This window comes from Lepisosteus oculatus, chromosome 3 (genome assembly GCF_040954835.1).
Source record: "Lepisosteus oculatus isolate fLepOcu1 chromosome 3, fLepOcu1.hap2, whole genome shotgun sequence".
NCBI lineage: Eukaryota > Metazoa > Chordata > Actinopteri > Semionotiformes > Lepisosteidae > Lepisosteus > Lepisosteus oculatus.
In genome coordinates this window covers 61,842,491-61,867,450 of record NC_090698.1, presented here as the reverse complement: position 1 = coordinate 61,867,450, position 24,960 = coordinate 61,842,491, and the positions used below count along the sequence as shown (strand labels likewise).

Here is a 24,960-nt window from a genome sequence, read left to right as displayed (position 1 = left end):
CTCAGTGACTTTGAGAGAGGGGTGATTGTTGGGGCTCGTTAGGCAGGAGCTTCAGTGATGAAGACTGCTCAGCTTGCTGATGTTTCATGAGGAACAGGGGCGAAAGTGATGTTCGCATGGAAGTCTGAGGGAAAGACATCAACTAAGGGAAACTGTGGACAAAAGAGCACACGCCTTGACTGTAATATCTGTGCATTAATTAGAGAAGCAAAGCAAGACAGATGAGTAACTCTGAATCACTTGACTGCAAATGTCAATCTAAGGCGTGAGCAAGCAGTTTCAACAAGTACAGTCTGTCAAGAACTTCACAGAGGGATACTATGGTTTGGTTGTATTTCGTGAACTCCTTATTACAACCAAAAATCTACTTTTCCAAGTAAAGTTATATTATTAAAATTATATTGTACATTATATTAATTGTGAATTTAATCACCATCTTAACTAATGGTATTGAAGAAATTCTGCTCTCCCCAATTCAGATTTCTGGACTGGGTCTTTAAATATTATAAAAGTGTTATTTTTAAAAGATAGTGGTCAAAATTTGTTACACTTTTGTTCTGGAGAATCACTTGTTTCCATGAAAGATGCCCTTTTTTTTGCTGAAAAACATGCTAAAGTCCCCATTTTCAAGCAGCAATGTAAGAACCATTTGGAAGTGGGTTTTTTAAATTGTTCACTATTTAAATTGAAGGAAACAGGGGCACAATCAGTAATTTGGTATCTGAGATGTCAGATATACCTGATGTTACGCTGAGAATAGCTGATGAACCCTATGTGGATACAGGGAACTCGAAGAGCTATGAGCAGAATAAACAGGGAGATCCAAGGTCAAAGTCCAAACAAACAGAAGGTCATGAAACCAAAAGGTCTTGGATCAATAAGTATCAGAGGGAGAATTCAGAAATCGTGGTCAAAACACAAGGCAAAAATCCTGGGCCAAAAAGGGAAAGCAGAGATTATCTCGTGGAAAACGGGATGTGTAGCTCTCAAGATAAAAACCTAATACTGAGTGAGACTGAAACCTGGAAGGGGAGGCATGATGATTGGTTAACGAGGCCTAAATTAACCCACGCTTCCCCAGAGTGGATGAGGTACGTACTATCGGTTTGAGTGCCATCTGGTGGCAAGATGCTGGTACTGTAACAACTGAGTTACTAGTGAGAAAGAAATCAATATTGGAAAATGACTAATGAAGTGGTAAAAAGTAAGAATATTTCATTGATGAAGTGTTCTTCAATCACCAACCAATATCTCTTTATCTGTCCAGTGCTGGGTTGATAAAATAATTAAATGTGTCACCAATTATAATTGTTGAATTTGCAAATTTGGTTAATGATAAGAAAAATGGGTGAAAAAAGAAGGGTCATCATTATTTACAATGATAAAAGTTATTGTTGTTAATGGCAGCACTAATTATAATATACCACCCCCCCACACACACACACACACCCGCCCATTAGGGTCTGCAATGGAAATTTTATGGCTTAGTGGTATTCTTTTATTTATCAAAATGGAATAGAATAGTCTTAGAATAGTCACTAAAATTGTTTGATTGAATGAAAGGTTATTAATTTCTGATACTCTGATTTTGCTAAGTGATATGCCTGTCTATAATTTAATTAAGTGATTGAAAATTGCTTGCATACCAATACCATAAATATTCCAAGTTACAAATTAAGTGATTAAGCATTATTACAATTTTTTTTGCAATTCTTGAGTCTGTTCAAATGCCTGTTATACAGTATATGCCCATGTACAGTGTGTTTGTGCACATGTGCATGCATTAAGAAAGCCAGTGTCATAATTCATAATTGTTGGTGTAAACATTGTTGTCACAACAGCTTTAACATTACAAATAAACTTCACCACAGTTATTCCAGTCAAAGACATCCAACCCCTCTTAACATCCTCCATTTCCTCTCTTAATAGCACTCTTCCCACATGTCATTATGAAAGTACCCAAAGCAACAAATAAACAAATCAGATACAGAACCCAATGATAGATCCCAATCAACGTTACACAGTCACACAATCAACAGTACATGAAGACATAAAACACTGAAACATATACTGTATACAAAACAACAGACAATGGGAACTGGGTTTGCATCAAGTAGCATGGTAGAGTTTGCGCTATAGGGTAAAGTATATTGTTTCCTGTTTTTTAACAGCATACATTATAAATATACATCTTCTGTGTACAAGCTTCTAAGGGTGACATCTGTGTCACAGTAAAGTCGTAGGTCAACATTTTTGCTTTCCCTTTTTGTTAGAATTTATAGTTTAAATCAGGGGTCTCAAACTCAAATAAATATGGGGGCTGCATTAGATAAAATGCTCAAATTGGCGTGCCGCATTCATACACATATTGTACAAAATGCATCAAATATTAAAAAATTAATTGAAACTGACATTTGTATTTCAGATATGTTGGTTAAGTTTACTCAACGTACTCCACATCATATGAGTTTATTTCTGAAGTTCTTCATTCTGGCTACTTTGTGACAGCATTTTGCAGAGACCAGAACGTCAACATCAGGCCTGATACACCGTGAAGAAGCCAATCGCAGTCGTACTCGTAAAGGTTCATCGGTGAGTCTTGACTGTAAAACTGATGTGTCGATCTTCATTGATGAGAAAAACTGTTCACATACGTACGTACTGCCAAACATTGCAATGATTCTAGCAGATGCAGAGACTAACCCAAGAAACCATTCTTCTACTTCTTTCTGTCTACTTTCTTTATTAACAGCATTCTATCGGCCAACAATCAGGCAATAGAGACATACTCACCAACTCTCTGGGTTAACACACTCACAAGGGCTGTGAATCGCACACTTACGCAGGTTTAGGGTGGTTACAAGACAAGGGACAAAACAGGAGTAAACAATTAACTACTATTTACATGAGGTTTTATAGTCACTATTTACATAGGCAGGGTGACCTAGTGGTCACTCTGTGGACCCTTAGACCATCTCCTGGCTATAGTTCCCAGCCTGCACTGCGGCGCATGCATCAGCCAGGTTTGCCTCCGCTTCATCACCTGGCGAGGGCGCTACAATATTTCCATGGCGATTATTGAAAGAGAAAATGAATCTATAGAACAAAAAATGTATTAAATGACCAAAACGACCAAAGTTTATTTTTACTTTTTGTTAGTCCATGTGAGTTGTTGTAGACCGCGTGTTTGAGACCCCTGGTTTAACTGAATGAATAGCTTACATTTAAAAATAATTTGAAAATTAATACATAGTTTATAGTTGAATTAACAATGTTATAAAAAACAACATACTGTAAGAAGGGGCACAAACAAGAAGAGGACATCTGACCCATCTTGAGGTTAATGATTTACTGTATGTATGTAGGGATATACTGTATGTGATGCCTTAGAAGAGTATCAGACCCTTGCACAGTTTTCATATTTTATAGCTTTAAAGCTTGCAGTCATGACAAGCAATTGGACATTTGTGGTCTAAATACAAAGTCTTACTGTACACCTGACACAACCCCAACATAATACCTCACTCAGTCAAAACCATCCTAATGTCAAGCATGATGGTGGCAGCATTATTTTCATGTTGCAAAGTGTTTAAAATTGTAAAACTTTTAAGACTAAAGAAAATCTGCTTCAGACCTAAAACTGGGACAAAAGTTCACCTTCCAGCAGGACACTCGTCCAAAGCACAAGGCCAGAACTACAGAGGAGTAGCTTCAGAAAGAAAGTGGATGTCCTTGAGAGGCCAATTCAAAGCCTTCAGTCCTCAAGGTTCTCAATCCTACTGAGAATCTTTGAGAAAACTTGAAATCTCCAAGCAACTTGAGGAAGCTCGAGAAAATCTGCCAAGAAGAAAGTAAAAAGTGCAATTAGCCAGTGCAGAAAGTTGGGAGAAACTTACCCAAAAGGCAGCTATAACAGCTTCACAGGTCTGAACACTTCCACGCTTATATTCAATTAACATTTTTTTTCTTTAGTTTTTGCAAACATTTACTGTAACATATCTTACACTTGGAAGTCTTCAGTATAAGCACTCGGGTTTAAGAAATACTACGTTTTAAAATACGTATATGCATCATTTTGTAATTTCACAAAATGGTAAATCATAGGAAGGGTCTGAATACTTTTGTAAGATGCTTTATATAAAGTTTGCATAACTGTATTTTTTTTCTATTGCAAAGGTCTTTATATCCATTGTGCTGCAAAGGAATGTTTACTCAATATACTGTAGACCTTTCGATACAACTATTATCTTTGTTTCCTTATTTCAGTTTATATGAAACTGGGCAGAAAGCGATTGACTTATTAGACTGACGATTTAATCATGATTACCTAACCCTCTGTGCATGTTAAGCCATGTGTAAAATGTTTCCGTTAGTTGTATTTGGTGTTGATTGCTCAAATAACCCGCAGCTGTATTCAGCTTCCTTTTGTGAAGCGGCTCCTGAGAAGTTCATCCCTTCAAAGTTTTTAACCATGCATCTGTGGAGTCAACAGGAAATTATTCAAGAGTGAGGGCTTCATGATTGTGGGTCACTAATACTCTTGGCTTTTTCTGCAGTCTGCTTTGTTTTTTCCAGTACTAATCACTACATCTTGTAAAAGTAGACAAGCCAGGTCTCAGGAATTTCTGATCAAAGGAAAGACTACAAAACAACATCCTAGTAGGACAGCACATACCCTTTTATCACGATTCCTGCATAAATAAGTGTTATTTCAGTTGATTCAGTGGTCTCTGGAATTATTGGTACCTCTTGATAAACATGAAGAAAAAAGTAATTATAAAACAAACCACATACTGTGGGTAATGACGGATTTTTAATTATGATGTTATGTGAATTGTTGTCTTTTTTTTCTAAAACATTTTTTTCATTTCAACATTTAACTGTAAACAAGTAATGCTGTATTACCTGAAAACCAAAATTATAGGCACCCTTCAAGATCCCTTCAAATACAATCAAACACATCTGAAAAAATAATATATTTATCTTGTCTGAGTTCAATTTTGTCTTAAGGAACTAATGTGTGTACTGTAGTAACTTCCTGTTTCCCTAGGGTATTACAATGACGAAACACGCACAGAAAAATCTTTTGTCATCCATCAGCTTGGGGAAAGGTCAAAGAACTAACAACAGAAATGAGGCAAACCATTGCTGATCTTCACAAACCAAATGGGTACAAAAAAAGTAAAGCCTTAAAAATACCAATATAATGTCAGAGCTATAATTAAAAAATTCAACACCACTGGAACGATAAAGCCAGGAAGCCTATCTCATGCCCAGGCACAGTGAGAAGGATGGTGAGGGTGGCAAAGAAAAATCCAAAGGGTTCAGTTAAAGAAATACAAGGATTGGTTTCATCGTAGGGACATCTCATCTCTAAAACGACTATTAGACAACACCTCCATGCCAACAAGGTATTCTTCTGGCACCCCAACAAAGGTTTCCAGAAGAAAGCCCCTGCTGTTGCGGAGGAACAAATTGAAGCACCTGGAGTTTGCCCAACGCTATTGGCACTTGGACTGGGAGTGAACCTTTTGGCCACAAACATCACAGGTATATTTGGCGTAAGGAGAGGGATACATATAGCGAAAAGAGTATCATACCTACTGTCAAATATGGTGGGGGATCTTTGATGCTCTAGGGTTAATTTGCTGCCAATGGTCCTGGAGCCCTTGTTAAGATCGATGGCATCATGAATTCTCAAAAGTACCAGGATTTTGGCCACAAACCTGGTTGCCCCTGCCAGGAGGCTGTGTCTTGGCCGAAGATGGATCTTTCAACATGACAATGATCCAAAACACACTTCAAAATAAAAAAAGAATTGGTTGACAGAAAAGAAAATCAGTGTTTTGCCATGGCCGTCTCAGTCCCCTGACTTGAGCCCTACTGAAAACCTGTGGCCTGAGCTGAAGAGGGCAGTCCATAAACGCACAACTACAGTACAAAACTTCAAGGATCTGGAAAGGTTCTGCTTGGAGAAATGGTCTAGGATCCCTCCCAGTGTGTTCAACAACCTGATAAAGTATTACAGGAAAAGACTTACTGCCGTTATCCTTGCCAAGGGAGGCTCCTCCAAATACTAAAAACAGGGGTGCCCATAATTGTGTTTCTTAAATTTGGGGGAAAATAATTTATAATGTAACAGTTTTTTGTCTTGGTTGATTCCCTTTTATCATTAATTCAAGATAATTAATTTCTTATGTTGGAAATATATTTCAGTGCTTAATGAATTTATTATTTGTTTTATACTTATTTTTTGTTCATATTTATCAAGGGGTGCCAATAATCCCGGAGTCCACTGTATATGGCATTTCTGAGCCGTTTGTGATCACCCAGACTTCCATTTGAATGGCAAAATGACATTCACATCTTTCAGTACAGCTGAAGTTTACACCTGGAATGAGATTAGCATTAAACAGAAAAATATTATGATATGATTGACAGAAATATTATGATTATGACAAAGGCTAAATTAGGGTCAGATGATTTGGGTGAATAAAATGTTATAAGCAATTAGTGTATATTTATATGATCTTTGTGGCCTTTTTTGGTAAAAGGTTGTGTGATTCCGGTTTAAATGAAATGATTTGATTTGAAATTGATTTGATTTCAGCATGTCATTACATCTTTAATTGAATACCTGATGTATACAGCTATGTTATCAGAATGATTTATCAGACATTCCTCATGAGGTATACAAGGTTATTAGGTTATTGCGTGCAAATACTTTTAAATAGCCGTATATACAGTAATCCCAATTCCCCAATTACCAAACTGTGGATAAGGGGTACAGATTTTTTTTACTTCAAATAATTAAATGCTTCTGCTTTTCCTAACGTGTACTACCTGATATCAGTCCCACTACGAAGAAGAGCTCCAATCTCAAGCATAAAGTAGTAGCATTAATCATGAGGTCTGCTGGATCTAAGATCAGAGACGTCTGTGGTGGAAAACAATTTTCAACCAAGTGACAGGGCTACTGAAAAGGATGGCAAAATAGACCAACAGTAGCTCAAAGAACAGAGAACAGGATAAGAAGCAGGATCAGAAAGAGAGAAAGCAAGGCATGTAGAGAGCGTTCAAGAGCAGTCTAGGCAACAGCTGTTTGAGCAGTCATTACAGCTAAGAAAGTCTGACTTCTATTAAACAGGTGAATGGTAGGATAATGGCTCCTATAAATCTTTGTTTAATAAATCTGTTAAAAAATAATAAATAATATTTAAATGCAATTATGTGGTACCATTATCCCAAAGGGTCCCAAAGTACTTTACATAATGTCCAAGAGGGAACCCATTTCATCTACCAAGGAAGTACAGGACAAACCTGGATTACATAAACTGTGAGCTGAATTTAGCCAGGGCAGATTAGCACCACTACTCTTACAAACAGTGCAACACAGTCTTTAAAAGCCAAGTAGTCAGGACCTCAGATTAACAACTAATCCGAAAGAGGACAGCATCTCCAACAGAACAGTGTCCCCTGAGGCAGTGAATTGGAAATTCTGTTCCTGAGACGGTGCCACCTAGTGGTCCACCTACACCACGTCCAGCAGCGACCTGGTTTCCTTTGAGCTCTTCTGTTTCATTGCTCGGCAAGTTCATCAGACAAGGACATTTCTGACCACCTCTTCTTCCTCAGACCTCAATATACGAGTCTATAAGAAAAGGAAATGTGTTTAAATGTTCTCTTAATTGCCAGGTGACCCCTTCATAATAATCAGCAAACTTTATTTCTGCTTGACAATTGAGATTAAAGCTGTAAAATGTGAGGTATATCCAGATTTGCTATATATTCTTCAAAGCATACCCACCAAACCCTGTGACAGGAACCAACACAAATCATTATTATAATGTTTAAAAAACAACAATGGCTGTAATATCTGAATTATTAAAGTTTAGATACAATACTGTAATATTACAACATTCTTACTTGCTTTTCAGATCTCTTTCAAAGTAATGAACACAGAAACCTAAAGCATAAGGATAATACATGTTTTTATGGATATACTGTAAGATTTTAAGGGGGAAATGTAAATTCAATTGATCCTAGAGAGAAAAATAATGAAACACAAGAACAAGATAGCTGTTTCTGTTCTGTACAATATTCCTTTTGGTGTAAAAAGAACAAAAAAGGCATCACTATACTGTACAGTATATAGCATTATACTGTATATGCTGTTACTCTTTACAAAATGAGAAAATGGATTCCAGTTAATAAATGGCTGAAACTCAAAAGTGGGCGATTTCCAGACATACGACGATACAATAAGCTGCAGATACAGAAATCTAATTACTCCCTGTTGTTATTTATTGATTGGATTATTGATTGATAGAAATTTAAAGACATTTCACTTTCATTTTTTTAGAATTTCAATTTAAACACTAAAGGCTATACTGAGAATTTTTTTTAACATTCATTTCTGAATCCAGTGAAAGCAAATGTAGGAGAACATTAAAATACACTTCATACATTGATCTATAATGAAATTGATCATGATTTTTCAAAACAAATTCTTAAAAACATAAGGACAACATACAAAACAATATAATAATGACTGGTCCATCAATTCTTCATTGAAGTCTGAAAGCTTTACATTTAAAATTACTTTCTATTTCAAATTGCTCTAAAAGAATTTACTTACTAGGAACAGGATTTTACTCTAATGATTATGTGGAGGGGTGACAGATGTCCAGTTGTGACAGTTTTATAGCCTTCCAGTACATCACACTAATTGTGCTTTGTGAATTCCCCCAACTGAGTAGTGTAACACAAAAAAAGAAACAATACTAAAGGAATTAAACATAATTTATGAGTTGCTGTATTTTAAAACAAGGTCTGGAACAAGATGCCTTGCAATGCTGTTGAAACAGTCTGTCTTCTTTCAAGAAACGACTGGATGAGATCTTCAAATCAATTAGCTATGAGCAAACTATTGGTTAAGACAGGCTGAATGGCCTTGCAGCTTTGTAACCTTTGGTATGTTCTTGTTAACCAAGAGACTCTATCTATTTTTAGACTGAGGAAATAGCTTCTTCATATTATAATCACTGAATCAAAGTTCCAATTTCAGGAGGGATGTTTTAGTCTGCAGAAACATGTAAACCAAGTGGTCACCATCATCCCATCTCTTAACTTGCTCAAAATTTCGATTTTTACCTGCAAATCAGGCTGTTCTGGACTTGCTTTTCCCATTTGTACTTGTTCCTTTCCTCTTAGTACTGTCACGCCTTCTGCAGCCAGAGGGCGCTCCTTCTCTGTCCTGTCCCTAGTTTCCGGTCTGCTGTCCTTCCTGTCCCTCTCTTCCCTTGGGCTATATATTTCCGGGTCTTGCACTCTGTCCTGGCTCAGCATTGATGTCCGGATGTCCTGAGACCCGCCTAGCACCAGGGCGCCCCACGTCCGCTCCCTGAGGGCATAGGTTTCTATACGGCATTCCTGAACTCTTTGCACTAATGAGCCCGGGCCTTTTTCCCGTCTCGCCGCTACGCATATGGGTCTTTTTCTGCTCTCCTGCTCCCCACGGTTAGTCCCTTTGGACGTCCGTGACAGAATGCTGAGCCACCTACTGACCCCGCGAGCGGCGCTTTTTTTTTGGTCTTGCCGCAGTTTTTTTTTCTTGTTCTCTGGGCTGTTTTTTTTTTTTCAGTTCCTCTATTCTAATCACTGGATATCACTCCGATCTTCCGTGCCTGTGAGCGGGTCCTGTACCTGGCTTTCCTCGGGTAGATCACTCCGATATCAGTGATTGAATGTTGAGCTGGCTTGCCTATTCTTATTACTGGATATCACTCCGAGCTTCTGTGTCTGGAGCGGGTTCTCGTGCCTGGCTCTTCCTGGTCTTGCTCTCTCCGATATCAGTGATAGAATGGTAAGCTTTCTGCCGTTCCTCCATTCTTTTCACTGGATATCACTCCGGGCATCTGTGTCTGTGAGCGGACTTCGGTCTGGCTTTCCTCAGGTTGTCCACTCCGATATCAGCATTAGGATATGAACGTGCCCATTTGCCGTTCCTCCATTCTTTTCGCTGGATATCACTCCGGGCATCTGTGTCTGTGAGCGGACTTCGGTCTGGCTTTCCACAGGTTGTCCACTCCGATATCAGCGTTAGAATGTGAACGTGCCATTTGCCCAGTCTGTGGTATTTTTCCCCGGGGTTTTTGTGTTTTTTTTTGCCTTTTGTTTTGATGTTTTTTCTTCCTGGTTTCCCCTCTTTTTTGGTCCCCCTTGCTCTCTGTGTCTCGGAGCTTTGGTTCCTATCTGTCTTGTGTGGTTTGTCTCCCTGGTCTTTCCCAGGTTTTTGTCTGTTGGGTTTGTGCTTGTGTACTTTTTTGTTTTAAGTCTCCGGAGCTCTTCTCTACCCCCCCTTCCTCCACCCAATAAAGGTTTATACCCCGGAGGAAGGGGTAGCTCTCAGCCGTGGATTCCCGGTGGTTTCCTTTCAGTTAAATGAGGTTTTTCCTCCCCCCAGTGCTGTGCAGCTTATTTATTTGTATGGGCGTCGGGAGCCGCCCATGAAGGGGGGGGTACTGTCACGCCCTCTGCAGCCAGAGGGCGCTCCTTCTCTGTCCTGTCCCTAGTTTCCGGTCTGCTGTCCTTCCTGTCCCTCTCTTTCCCTTGGGCTATATATTTCCGGGTCTTGCACTCTGTCCTGGCTCAGCATTGATGTTCTGATGTCCTGAGACCCGCCTAGCACCAGGGCGCCCAACGTCCGCTCCCTGAGGGCATAGGATTCTATACGGCATTCCTGAACTCTTTGCACTAATGAGCCCGGGCCTTTTTCCCATCTCGCCGCTATGCATATGGGTCTTTTTCTGCTCTCCTGCTCCCCACGGTTAGTCCCTTTGGATGTCCGTGACAAGTACTTACCATATTGAGGAGAATGTCGCACGATAAAGAAAGCAGCAACGGGCTATAGGCTAATGTTCCAACCTGACAAAAAAAAATTTTTGTCAGGTAGCAACACTAACATCCACATTACCATGGGTAATGTTTAAAAAAAAACATGCATTTGAACAATAGCATATTTATATGTTTAAATACGAATACCCAGTCATATAATGAAATTTGGTCTACATTCAACCCACAAGGTGTCACTATATAAAAAAGCACAGGGATGCGAAGCCCTGAATTGTATACCATATTTATATATACTGTATATATATTCAGTTTAAATGACCTCATGCAATCAAAATTGGAATACTGTAACTACAGTATATACTTTTACTTAAGGATTCATGTAAAATTCAAGGTGTGTTTCTTTCTTAGTGTGTATGACTGACGGCTTCTTTTTGAAACTAAAATAAAGATTTTCTTGGATTTCTTTCTTGGAGAAAGCTGTGCAAGTTTGACAGGCTAAGGAATGCACTTGCTAGTTCTGGTGAAGGCAGGCTGGCAGGCAAGAGCGAGAGATGTGCTAGGATGACTAGCAGCGAAGGGGATGAGCTGGACAGGCAGACCGGAGGCGGACGGTGCAGTTAGGCACAAACACCGCCGGACAGGACAGAACAGGGTATACAGGGTGCAGCTAGCGGGCAGACAGGTGTAACACTGATTCAGGCAAGGAACTGAGCTGTACTGGCAGGCTGGTTAGTACAAGAAGCACTTTCATTCACAAGTAGTAAGCTCAATGACAGAGCAGCTGACAGTGGGCAGGGTAGGGTTTAAGTATCCCGGAACTGATAATTAACTGAGGCAATTACCCTTTAAGTGGGAGCAGGGGATTGAGAACCTTCATTAGAAGAGTTATCAGTAAATCATAACACTAGTTGATAAATACTGTATAATGTGGATTTACAATTTGTTAGGGTTACAAATTCTTAATAAGGAGACAGATGCTGGATTATTGTTCCTCTTACTCATCAACTATTCTTGCACAAGGTGATCCCTTTCATTATTTCAGGAATGAATCACTTAACTATTTGTCATGAATATGCTACATCAGGACTATTCAACATGTGGTCTTGTGTTCCAGTCTGCAAAATGGCAATCAAATAATTAAGGTGCTATTTGGGCCAGATTTCTATCATGGATTGGATAGGTGTAGGCTCTGTGGTGAATATTCTTGTGCTACGTAAGATTAAATGTATAGATTCAGTCTCTTCCAAATTAACCTTTATTATCAAATCATAGCTTTTGGGGCCTAAGATACACGTTTTGTACAAATACAAAAAAACATGCTACTGTACATACAGTGGGTTAGTAACTAGTGGTGCTAGCTTCAAATGTCCCCAAAACAGATCACATTCCGATACAAAAACATCAGGTCAGGTGGAAAAACCCTGCTGTACTCTGCTAGTGACCTTTGTTCTTGCATTTCAACTTTACATAGTCATCAGTAAACCAAGGCACAGTACCTGAAAACATGATGGACATTTACTAGTCCACTCTTTCTGTTTGGCAAATACAAACATTTAATTCTGAGAAACCTCAGCTCACAGTCAGTTAACAGTCTGGCCATTCATCCATCACTTTGCTCTTTAAGCATTGTCATGTAGTACATTTCTGTATTCACTCTACTTGAATATCAACACATGCCACTCATTTCTTTGCAATGTACCATGGCCCATTATATGAGTTGATGTTAGATTACTGGTATTTTTCATTTTTCTAAAACTGTAATAAATTATATTTACGATATTGTTTTATATTCACCAAAATATCTGTAATTTTAAAATTGAATAAGATATAGGTACTTCTGTCTGAAATATATATAAAAAAGTGAATGGACCAGACTTGCAAAGGCATTTGGTCATTTTCACTCTAGACTCCAAGGTTATTTTTAACTAAGGCAGTTGCATCAGAGGAGGTCAGAAGGACCATTACAACGCAACTATGGAAAAAATGCAACATTTATATTACCTCCTGGGAGATTATGGCTCTTGACTGGTCCAGATGGGAGAATATCTGGCAGGGAACCCAGCACCTTGAGTAAGGTTAAAAATGATTGGAGGTCATTCAGCTCATTTTACTCATTTGATTAATTTGCTGTTAATTTATTGGAGGTCCTCATTCAGTGCGCCTCTTTAAAGAAGCGTCAGTATCAGCATTGAAGGCATGACCATCTATACTTTAGAATCATTCTGCATGTGTGGAAGCTGCTTGCAAGCTTATCACAGTACTCAACTGTACATCAACACATAATTGTATTAGATTTATTACATCTTTATATGAGAGGTGAGATTCTTTCCATTAGTTTAATTTATTTCAATACTCATTTTTTTGTATACTACTTGTCTGAGGTTAGCAATCAGAAGTCATAGTAGGAATTTCTAGACAATATACAATATAAAATGAGACCCGGGCACTATTTGTGTGCAAGAGAATTTCTATAAGCAAGTTTGTTCATAGCCGTTTTGTGTATTATGTTGAACTAAATCTACTTTTTTAACTTGGAGTTTTAGAGAGGAAATTATCAACTAAAAAATTGCAAAGATATCAACTTTCCAAATGCATTTTTAGATTAGGTTCATAAGTAAAGAAATATGTGACTACAGAATAACAACTGGCAAGAAATGTTTTGCAGTCATTTACCATTTGAAACATGCATTAGGAAGACTAGCAGGTCCCCTTTAACCCAGCAGAAAAACAGGCACGCACTTCACATCCTAAAATTTATGAAGGCTGCTCTTAAAAATACTTCCACCCAGAAGACCACGATGAGCTTTAACAAAATTATTCTGGATTTGAAAACATTCCCTTGTCTCGCAGTTAAGCTAATTCATTTGACTTAGCTTAATATTCCTGGCATCTGTACCATGTGAGTCATTGAATCGTAAACCATTACCCCATACTAAAAAAAGAGGTTTGTGGTATATGAAACAGGGGACATAAGTTCAGCAATATTCATGTCATGAACATTAAATCTATTATGGCTTTGCTATTTAAGAAGAAAATGCCCTTACCTTTTGACCCTGTTGCCTGTGGAACATGGAACATGTAATGGCAAGGTAGTTTAAAGACTTGCCAATGTCTGCCTTTGAGCTGTTAATTATTATAGACAATGTTTAATTCCTTTCATTTCATGGCTTGTATAAACAATGGAACCAAATCATATTTTAATGACTCAATGCAGAAATCATTCATTATTTTATAACTCACCTTTTCATCTTAAACTACTTTGCAAACGTGATGTTAATATGGGGATGTCTAAAGACATGGCTGAACAGTGCCAAAGGCCCGAAATTTAAATAATATTAAAATAATAAACTAAAAATGTTTGGGGGATCTTGTCATTTTGTGACAATTGTTTCAAAAGGTACAAAAGGAAGATAATTTTTTCAATGATCCAACTTATATGAGTACTTTTACACAGAGTAGAGAACTATTACAAATTATATTTTAAGACGGAGGGAGTTATGCTTAAAGACTGTTCAATTTCCTACTCTACCAGAAAAAGACTAGTAGACTGGGGCTATGTGCACAATAAAAAAACAACATTTAGAAGGTGTTCCAATTCAATGATGCTTCTAGCAATGTCAGTTTTTTCTTAATGTCCTAGAAAGTGACAAATGTACACTTAGATGAAAACAAAAGAATGCAGAAGACAAGGGAGGTCAGAAACATTCTCTTTTCACTGTCTAGCTTTTGATCTTGCCCAATTGTCCTTGAAAAAGTCCAGTTGCTCATTGAATTAGAACCATGAACCATTGGTCACTACAACTCTACATCCCAAGTAAATCTCACATGTCTGAAGTAATATATAGGCTGGGACTGTCTTTTTTCTGTTAATTATTTTATCTTATCTTTACAAGAGGTCCGAGGCTCAGAGGTCATGATCAAATATGTTTCTGGTGGAAAAAAATCCACGGAACATCTTTTAAAAGTTACTATGAGACTCTTACCAAGATTTCAGACTTCACATTACTGAAAACAGAGAACACTGCCTCCTTTCAAATTCTCCCTAATGGCAACATGTCATTGGTTCAGAAAAGTAGGTGTTCCACTAGTGTGCTTCAATTGGTAAACACTTATTAACATTCTGAACACATCCGCACAGCTTTCAGGGAAAAAAGGAAAAATAAACACCCTCTTACTACAGCTGCACTCCCTTTTCAACAGATGGCCATTAATAATAGTCTTTAAAGTAGAGGGTCTTCTATCCACAAGCACAAAATAAAATAAAACCTGTTTTCAACAGATCTCTCACAATTACGTGGAAGGTACAGTACTGACTTCTAGTACATGTTACCATGGTAACTTACAGGCTATTATTTTCTAAAGGCCAGGGAAATTTTGCTATTTAAAACAGGGAAGAAGAGATTGACAGAAAGCGAGAAAAGGAAATTAAAATATTATATTTTATATATAATTATAATTAAAAAATACAAAATAAAATACAAGTGGAATGAAGCATAAACTATGAATAGGTCAAAGTTTTTTATGCCGTACACAAGGTTTAAAAGATTAAAAAATAATCTGTTTCACACTATTTCAGACAAAAATCTGCCTTCAGCTATTAAGAAAGAATGTTTTTGGGGAATCGTAAATTCATATGAAACAGAATTTTAAATGATGTCTTTTTCTTAAGAGCAGAAGACGAACTTTGGTCTGAAACATAATAAAACGTTTTTTTTTTTCAATAATTTAAACCTTGTGTATGAAAAAAAAACATTGTTTTGTCTGTCTATCGTATAAGTCTTTAAAACAAATGTGGACAAAGCATATTGAATATGCATCACTAAATAAGTATTCTCTTTAATGTCATTTAATGATAGTTTAATGGTAGTGAAAGCCTATATTAGAGCATTTTTACCATGCGTTGTCATGACACAGTTGACGTTGGAGCTAAAGCAAGAAAGCAAGTAGGCAGGTCTATTTTTGCTGCTTTGCGTAAAAGTGGCAGGCTGCTGTTATTAAGGAGGCTGCCAACAGAGATCAGTAATTTTGTTTTCTATTTTGGATCTTTCATTAGCACTACCTAACACGTTTGCTTTGTTTTCTTTCAAGAAGCAACAAGCACATGATTTACACCTCATAACCCTGTGTCGGAAGAGGTAGTTTAATTTTTATGACAAGATTTCTTCAACCAGAAATGAGGTACAGTACATCCAGCTATAAGTTACAAACATTTATTGTATCCCTTGCCACCTTGCACAGCTTTGACTCTACTTCTGAGTTTTATATTTGTCTTTTATCTTTGATATCTTTTTATCAATTATTTTATCTTCTGTTTACAATAGATCCTAAGCTTAAACATTTGAATAATTCCACATTTGTTGACTTCTCACTCTTGGTTACTTTATGTTAATTTTAAAAAAATATAAGGAGAATGAGACATCCAAATAACCTAAAAACAAATGTTTTATTGTTTTATTCTTATAAATTCAGAAGTGGTATTAGTTTTCCTTATTTTTTTGTGTTTAAAGGTTTATGAAATAACCCCTGGACTGAAGGCCTTAGTGCGTTTTTTGAAGGTGCAGATAAAATATTCAATTAAGAAAGTAAGAAAAAAGTATAAATACATTTTACATTTTTTTATCATTTTCTAACTATATACTGTATGTAGCCTAAGACAAGAAGATAATAAGATAAGATCACTTTATTAGCCATATACAATTTTTTGCATTAGGAATTTATCTTTTTGCTTGGACTTACTCTCCATGAGAGAAGCTTGAGGTCAGAGCACAGGGTCAGCCATTTAGATAGCACCCCTGGAGCAGCTGGGGTTAAGGGCCTTGCTCAGGGGCCCAATGGAGTAGGAGTCCTCTGCCAGCTGTGGGATTTGAACCAGCAACCTTCCAGCCACAGATCTCTAGCCACAGTGCCACCGTTCCACCCTTTAATAAGCTCTTCTGAATCAAAGAGCTGAATGGCCTCTCATTTATAACCTTACTTTTATTCAAATCTTCAGTTAGGCACAGTCTTTTCAGATAGTAAAGCCAAGTGAGTGCCCTTCAGTCACAACATAAACAGCTAGAACATCTTATTGTGAGATGTGCAGTAGTCATCTAAATACTGACACACAGTACATCCCACTTAGAAACAGATCTCACTATGGTCTCAGAGGACAGCATGTCCCTGCCAAAGCTCAAAACCTCAAAACTCACTAGACCAGCCTTCCAATCTTCACACTTTTGAGACCTGCCCTCAAACAGTCTCTGTGAACTTAGTTTTTTAACATTCCTAATAGAATATAGAGTATCTGTCTAAATGATAAAACTCTTAAATAAAAATCATGATAAAAAAATAAAATAAAAATAAAAACGATAAAAATCAAACACATTTTGTGACCTCTAAAGGTTTCCTTCAAAAAAGCCAAAATAGTACACAACCATGTGCATGGAAATGGGAATCCATTAACTTAAACCCACCTTACCCTCTTCTCCCTTTCTTTCTCAAGAATTAAAGGCTCAGGCAAATACCCAATCTCACTGAGTCTGATTGGAGGAACTCCCAAGACTCTTATTCTTCTCTCAATGGTTAGACATGCAACATTCTCTCCTCCAAAACAGAAATTGCAGCCAGGAGAAACTGAAGTCTCATTTCACTAGATCCATGAGCAGAGCTGTAATATGTTAACTCCTTAGATCACTTAACTTGTGTCTCATCCCCTTGAGGTCACTCCCCACAGCTTGCTTAGGGGTTTTTAGAACACCAATCACCTAAACAGTTCAGTTGGAGGGAAATTTGAATAGGACAACTCCACACACATATCATAAGACACAACTGTGTCTTGAACTGCCACAGAATAATTTCCCTGAAGTTTTTTATCTCTATACCCCCTCTGTTCACCCCTAAGACAACCTTACCACTAGCTTGTAGACAGTTGGCAAAAGACTGTGTATAGTGTAAACGAACGAGAAGACTTTCCCTAAAAATTACTCTTCTTCCCACAGTCCAAATGGCTTAACCCTTTACATTTCCCACAAACATGTTTTTACAGTACATGCCAGGGCTCTATACAGTACATCTCAAAACATATGGGCTAAACATTATAAAAAGTAAACCCTTTTATCCTCCAACTTAATCAATGAAGGAATATGTCTCAAACTATCATACTCTTCAAGGTTTGAAGATAATATTACAGGAACCCCCCATGGTCAAGTCCAAACTATATTCATGTCCAGTACCTTAACAGGAGGTGCTGTTCCTTTTCAAAATTTTCAGTTACACTATTTTTTTCATCAGAAATTCATTAAACATTATTACCACTACAGTCATAAAATAATTAGTCAATTTCTTTAACAAAAAATTCACTGTCATCACACTTCCTTTCTTCTGTTGCATTGAACACCAGGAAGGGCTGTGAGTCTCCCTCCAGGAGATTTCTCTACTCTTCGAGAGCTATGTTCACCACCAGTAGTTCCCTATCCTCTGCATTGCAATTGTGTTCTGTGGGAGAATGTTTACAGGAGAAGAAGGCACATAGATACAGTTTATGTCATGATTGTAGTCCCTCCCCGTTAAGGGCGCTCCGGCCCTTTCACATTTTAGTTGATTTTGTGCACCTGCTCCCTGTTCCAGCCCACCTTAAAAGCCAGACACTCACTCTGTTCCGGGCTCTGCACTGGAACACAGATGCCTGGAGGCCTGCCCACCACCAAGGTGCCCTACATCCACAGCTTGAGGGCGTAGGCCTCTTATCGGCGTCCTGAACCAGGAGCGCCTGGTCCCATCAAACCTTTTTATCTACCTCACCCTTCGCCAGATCCGCTCCGGTTTTTAACTTTTTCCGCTAGATCCTGCTCTGGTTTTTAACTTTGTCATGTCTCTTGGATTGGATCACCCGGCTCTGGACTTTTGCCTGCTCTGGATTCTTTGTGAGTTGGTAATAGGGGCGACGAGAATGCTGAAGTTGCAGATAAATCTCCTTTAGTAACTTGCGAATCGAAGAAACCATTGCGTTTGTTTCAAGGAGGCAGGGGGTGGCCAATCTCTGACCAGTCTCTGGATTTATTTTGAGGCCCAGAGGAAGAGATGACGAGTCCTAAAAGGTCACTTCTCTGTGATGACATTCACACTTAGATTGTGAATGTGCATGAAACCTCAAGTGTATGTGCAGTTAGTTACTGCAAGGGCAACTGTACAGTAAATATAATTAAATTGACCAGACTCTAAGAAACACCTGTGGAAAAAACCCACATACTGTACTGTTACTGTATGTACTGTGAAAGACAACAATTGCACAAAATCTGTGTCGGGAACAAAACTTTATTTTTTCATCCATTCATTTCCGAACAAGGTCATTCAGGGGCACTAGGGAACCGGAGTCTGTCTCGTCAAGCAGTGGACAAAAAGCAGGGTACACCCTGGATGGGACGCTAGTCCAGCGCAAGCCAGACACAAAGGGAGAAGCACACACTCACACCTAGGTCCAATTTCCCAGGAAGCCAATTAACCTACTAATATGTTTTTGGAGTGTGGGAGTAAATGTAACGCCTAGAGGAAACCCACACAAACACAGGAAGAACATATAAAGTCCACACAGACAGAACCCCATGTCTGGAACTGAAGCCTCGGCCCCAGCAGTACAAGGCTGCAAAGGCTCAATACTAATGCCACCTCTCAAGCCTTTTAATTATTAAAAATACACAGCTGAAATTGACATAAGAGGTTGCTACACAGCCAGGGATTTTTGTGGAACTATGGGAATTTTAAACACATGGCTGAGTATTACAATGTCAATCACATAAATATAAGTATCATGATGTTTTACACGAATGTACTAATAATAGGTTCATTAATCATTCTAACTAGATAGAGCAGAGTGAAGGCTTTTAAATTCATATAATAAAATCTAAAATGGTCAAATTGACACAGTTTTGTTCTGTTCCAGAACCGAAATACTGTAGTCTATAAAATTTTGTATGCAGTCATTAAATTTACAATCTATAATTTTATCTGTCCTAACAAATTACAATTGTATTTAAGGATGTGTAAGGCCATGCCAGTGGGGGCAGGCTTAACTCTGAAGTTCAGATAATACGTTAACTTCTGGTAATCTAAAAGTGAAAAACCAATTTTCCTAAGACAATTTATAATAAAGGAACAAGTACAGGTTTATTTCATGCTGAAAAGGGAAGAAAGGAAACGCAAAGTGTTGTGTTCCTTTCTTCTCTTTCCAGTATGGAATAAACCTGTACTTGTTCCTTTGCAGTATACGAATGCTGACGGAGCTACCTACTTCAACTAATTTATAATAAACTCCATTTGGCAAGAAGAGTGACACAACAAAGGATTGGCTTAAATGTTTCTATTTATTAATATTACCGGTCTATTCTAAGTGTTTTGTTGTCAGTACTTGTGCGATTATGTCTTTCGTATTGGTAGAAGGACTCAAACCATCACATAACAACAAGGGCTGGCTTGGCCTGTTGCTTTTTTTAATAATAATAATAATAATAATAATAATAATAATAATAATAATAATAATAATAATAATAATAAACTTTATTTTATATAGCACCTTTAAAGGTGGCTTCTCAAACCGCTTTCTGGGCTGCTGCACCCGTAGGTCTCTCTGAACTGTGAAGAACATGCTGTTGAGGTTGTTAAAATTAATGTGTTTATATATTTATATAACTAAACATTAATATTTAGTTAATATCTATATTTAAATGTATATGTATAATACATGAATATTAATTAATATTTATAATATAAACAATATTTATATTTCATATTGTTAAAATGAAATGCTGATGCTTGTTTAATTAAATTCTATTTAGGTTTTGCAGTGGGAAATTCTAGTGAGAGGGGCTTCAGGTACAGGAGCAGTTCTGTAAAGGAAGTAGTGCTAAACATTAATGCAAGAGACAAGAGACTGATAAACAGTTTCAGAGAATATATGTTTATATTGCGTTACCTTCATTTGTTATCAAGATTTTCATGAGAATCTGTTTATGGTTTTGTGGCCTAAAATACGCAAGGATACAGAACAAACTAAGGGCCTTTGCAAACATTTTGTCATAACTGCATATTTTCTTTTGCAAATGTGGCAAATGTGATTTAATTAGTTGTGTGCCTAATTAAAATGCTACTTTATATATTTAGATTTTGTAATGTACTTTATCTTACATCAACTTTAATACACTGATTTGGGATTTTGCAATTACTGTAGGTTACTGGCTTTATAATTATATTTTACAATTGAATTACCTGTAGCTTTTGATTATATTGACTTTATTTGGAGGATATTGTTATCCTTCTTACTTTAGCAAGAACTTTTGCTCTAAATTTAATTTTTCTTTAAATTAAACAAGAATTGGAGACTAGAAGTGTTAATTTGAGTATCACTTTAACATAGACACTGTGACACTGGAAATCTGAAGGATACAGTAGTCTGCTAAAATGGGAAGTTTGAAATTGACAAGACCGGGATAAAAGACACAAATGCAGCCATTATATCCAAACTAGTACTTATTTACAGTGCAGTGAAAATAATTCAAAAGAAAAGCCCAAGATATTAATTGAGCTACTAACTGCTACTGACTTCATTCCAAAGCCTCTCAAAATCAATGTTAATGGGCAGCTAAGATGCTTAATGGCCTCTTTTCCACATAGAATGTGCCCTCTGTCCCAAACAAGCAGATTAAACCTACCAAGAAGGCTCTGTTTATTGTTTTTTTAACTTTTTCCTGACCGATTGTTTTGTTTCAACTGGTCAGATGACTGAGGGTAGTGGTTTAGTCCTCTATAGCATTCAGAAATTGATCTTCATTTTGCCAGAACGTTCTGCCATCTGAAACCCCCTATTTATTTATAGCAAGTCATTTATCAGTTAAGAATACTACCATCATAGTTTTTTTAATTGAACACCCCTGTGGAAGAGCCCCCTTTTATTGAGTAGCGTGACCAGGGGTCACCACATGAACCGCAACCTTGTCTTTCTATAACCAGTAACCATTTCTTAGCAGTGGCAATAACCTCTCCCTTCTGGAGAGGCCAGATTCTGGTTGGCCAGGTGCGGCCATTAACCATTTTCTTATTTGCCGGCGTCCCAGCCAGGAAAACAACCGAGGCTGCAATCAGTATTATTCCGCTATGTTCACTGATTCGTAAACTTGAGGGTTTGCAGAAAGGCTCTGAAGAAAGGTAACCTTTACTGTCTCAGGAACCACTTATATAGGAAGCTAAAGTTACCAGGTGCAGCCTATTCCATGATTTCCCTGTGAGAAACCGAAGAATGTGGCTCTCCTGATAAAACTGACTCCGCTGCTTGATGACTCACCCGTGCTCCCAACAGCAGCTTCGCTACAACCCCCCACTTCTGTCTTAATGCCATTTCTTCACTCGTTTACTGTATCTGGTAGAATCCTGATAATGCTTTGCTCTGTACTGATGCTTCTTCATACATGATGTGGGGGGCTGATCCACAGCAGAGCTAAAATTCAGACTTTATTTTTAATGAGTCAAACACAGATGTTTTAGGCTAAGGGAGTCACTTAAAACCATTAAAATTTCGCTTTGAATTACTTCATGCTTTACAATGCTATCAGATTTTATAACATTTTAACAAGTTTCAAAACATATCACAATATACAGTAAGGAATGGATTTCAGTTATGTCTTTCTGCACATTAATCTTGTTGCTAGCTGCTACCTGTATTTTTGGCTGTCTGACTGGGGAAACTGGCAACTAGACTGCCTCCCTGCACAGTGATTGCAGCTGGTTAGACACAAATATTATTACACAAACACAGGTTTTCTTCCAACTTTCCTTCTGACTCAATGTTGGAATATAACTACTGAACATTGCAATATACAGTGTAAACAGCCAAAGTCTTTAGGAAAAAAAAGTTGAAGAGTAGCAAACTACCACTTGTCCTAAAGTTCACTTGGGAACTAAAATGCGGCACAGAATGTAAAAAGTGTCTAAGTAATGTGGGAATGCTAACCCTAACCCTAGCCAGGGTTTCAAATGTGCAGTCCTGCAGGGTGTCTCAATCATCTCCAATCATCAGATTTGAATTTTTTCCTCAAACCAAATAAATATGAGTCTTTTTGGTTTTTTAAAACGTTTTTTAAAACCTCTTGGAAATGTATATTCTTTAATAATCTGTCTTTTTTTCATTGAATTTTCATTGAAGTGAAAAATGCTGTCAAATGGTAAATAAATTGGCATGCTTTTAATGCCTGGCTAGGGTTAGGGTTACAAGAACCATAGAATTTTGCCCGCAGTTACACTTCTAGCTGCACTTTAAATGACACAATGAAGAGAGTTTACCCATTAGAACAGGTATTCTTCACACTTTTCATCTGGCTCAGTTTTGGGATAAAATCAATGAATAAGGACAATATCCAAAAATGTGGCTAAACAGTCCAAAAACTAAAAGCGCAGATAGGAGCAAATTATCACTCATCCTAAGGATAACTGGGGAACCAAAATCCAGCACTGAGTGTAAAAGTGTCTAAGTAATGTGGGAATGCTAACCCTAACCCTAACTACGGTGTCAATTTTGCAGTCGTTGAAGCCCTCCAGGACTGTGACAAAACCTCTTGGAATTGTATCTGCTTCTATCATGTATCTTCTTAAACTGCTGAAAAATACTGAAAAAATTATATTTACATGAGCATGCATTCAAGGCCTGTGTAGGAAGAAGCATTACATGTTGACTCATGTTGAACATCTAGATGCATGAGAAATTGCAAAATGAAAGGGTTTTACCCAGTACAACAGGTTTTTAACCACCTTTTCATCTGACTCAGTTTTGGAATGCAACTACTGAATGGTTCAATATACAATATAAGCAGCCAATAGTCTTTGAAAACAAAGTTGAAGATAGGAGCAAACTACCACTTGTCTTTCAGTTCACTTGGGAACTAAAATGCTGCACAGAATGGGAATGCTGACCCTAACCCTAGCTGGGGTGTCAACAGAGCAATTTTGCAATGTGTGTCTGAAGCCCTCCAATGATCATATTTGAAATTGTTCTTCAAACCAAACAAGTATGAGTCTACAACAATCAAAGCCATTAAAAAAAAGATCTTGGAATTCAGTCTGCTTCCATCATGTATCTGTAACAAATATTGAATGAGCCTCCCTCCTAAAAATGTATATTACATACAGAGTGTTATCAATTTCCCAAGTTGTATTATAATGTTAATAATGTTTATCCTTGATACAGTATGGCCTGAATGTTCTGTTTTTGTTTTATTTGGAGCAATTAGACCATCTTTGCAATGGTCCTTTCCGATTCTGTGGAATCAGAAAAGAGATTAAAGATCAGCTCATATTTTAGGAAATGAAGTGTGTCTTTAGAATCATTAGAAAAAACAGTGAAACCAATTCAACCAGAGCCTCCTCCCCAAACATACCTGTATTCACCTACTTTCTTACATAAGGTTTTCTATCCGCAGGAGGGAGTAGAGAGCAGAAAATAAGAAAGTATGAGTCATTTCATGTTAGATTCAGATTTTTTAGTTGAAACATTTGCTGAGCTTTTGTTGGAAAAAAAATCACACTTTATAAGTAGCAGAGTTTGTGTTTGTCAGATTCTAAAGAAGTTAAAGTCTGTGTGTGCTTGTAAAAAAACGTCTCTCTTAGGGACTTCATGTCACTGGTAAACTTAGTGGTGCATTAAGAGTATCATGCTACATAGACTGTTTGACAGAAAATAATGCATGTCTTTGGAAAAGATACCCCAGAGGGAGGAATGCAACAATTGACCTAACATTACTTAAAAGTGTGCAAGAAGAAAAACATAGAACAAGCCAGCCAACAGGCAATGTCAACAGGGAATTGTATGAGTGGGAGGTCAGATGTTATCTTTAACCTGTGTAGACTCACAACAGAAGTCTAGCTATTGGTGAGGATTAGTGGAAAGAAAAGACTTGACCGAATGTTTTTGAACTATACTGATCATCACTGAGAATATACATGCAGTCGATTTACAGGGATGCAGACCCTACTTTAGATCTCTAAAGGCAGAAAAGCTAGGTGTCCCTATTTGTATCAGCAAAAATTATTATGCAACAATTACTTTCTTTTTAATGTTACATTGTGTACAATACATTCAATCACAGC

The 24,960-nt window shown here is 37.5% G+C and overlaps 1 long non-coding RNA gene across 1 annotated transcript; it reads right to left on the bottom strand.

Moving 5' to 3' along the window:
* Window positions 1-4,991: 4,991 nt before the first annotated feature.
* On the bottom strand, window positions 4,992-12,908 carry LOC138237735 (uncharacterized). The gene is made up of 3 exons (XR_011189099.1): window positions 12,856-12,908; window positions 10,864-10,926; window positions 4,992-7,651 (listed from the first exon to the last, which is right to left on the bottom strand). It is a non-coding gene; the product is annotated as an uncharacterized lncRNA (long non-coding RNA).
* Between the last annotated feature and the right edge of the window lie 12,052 nt (window positions 12,909-24,960).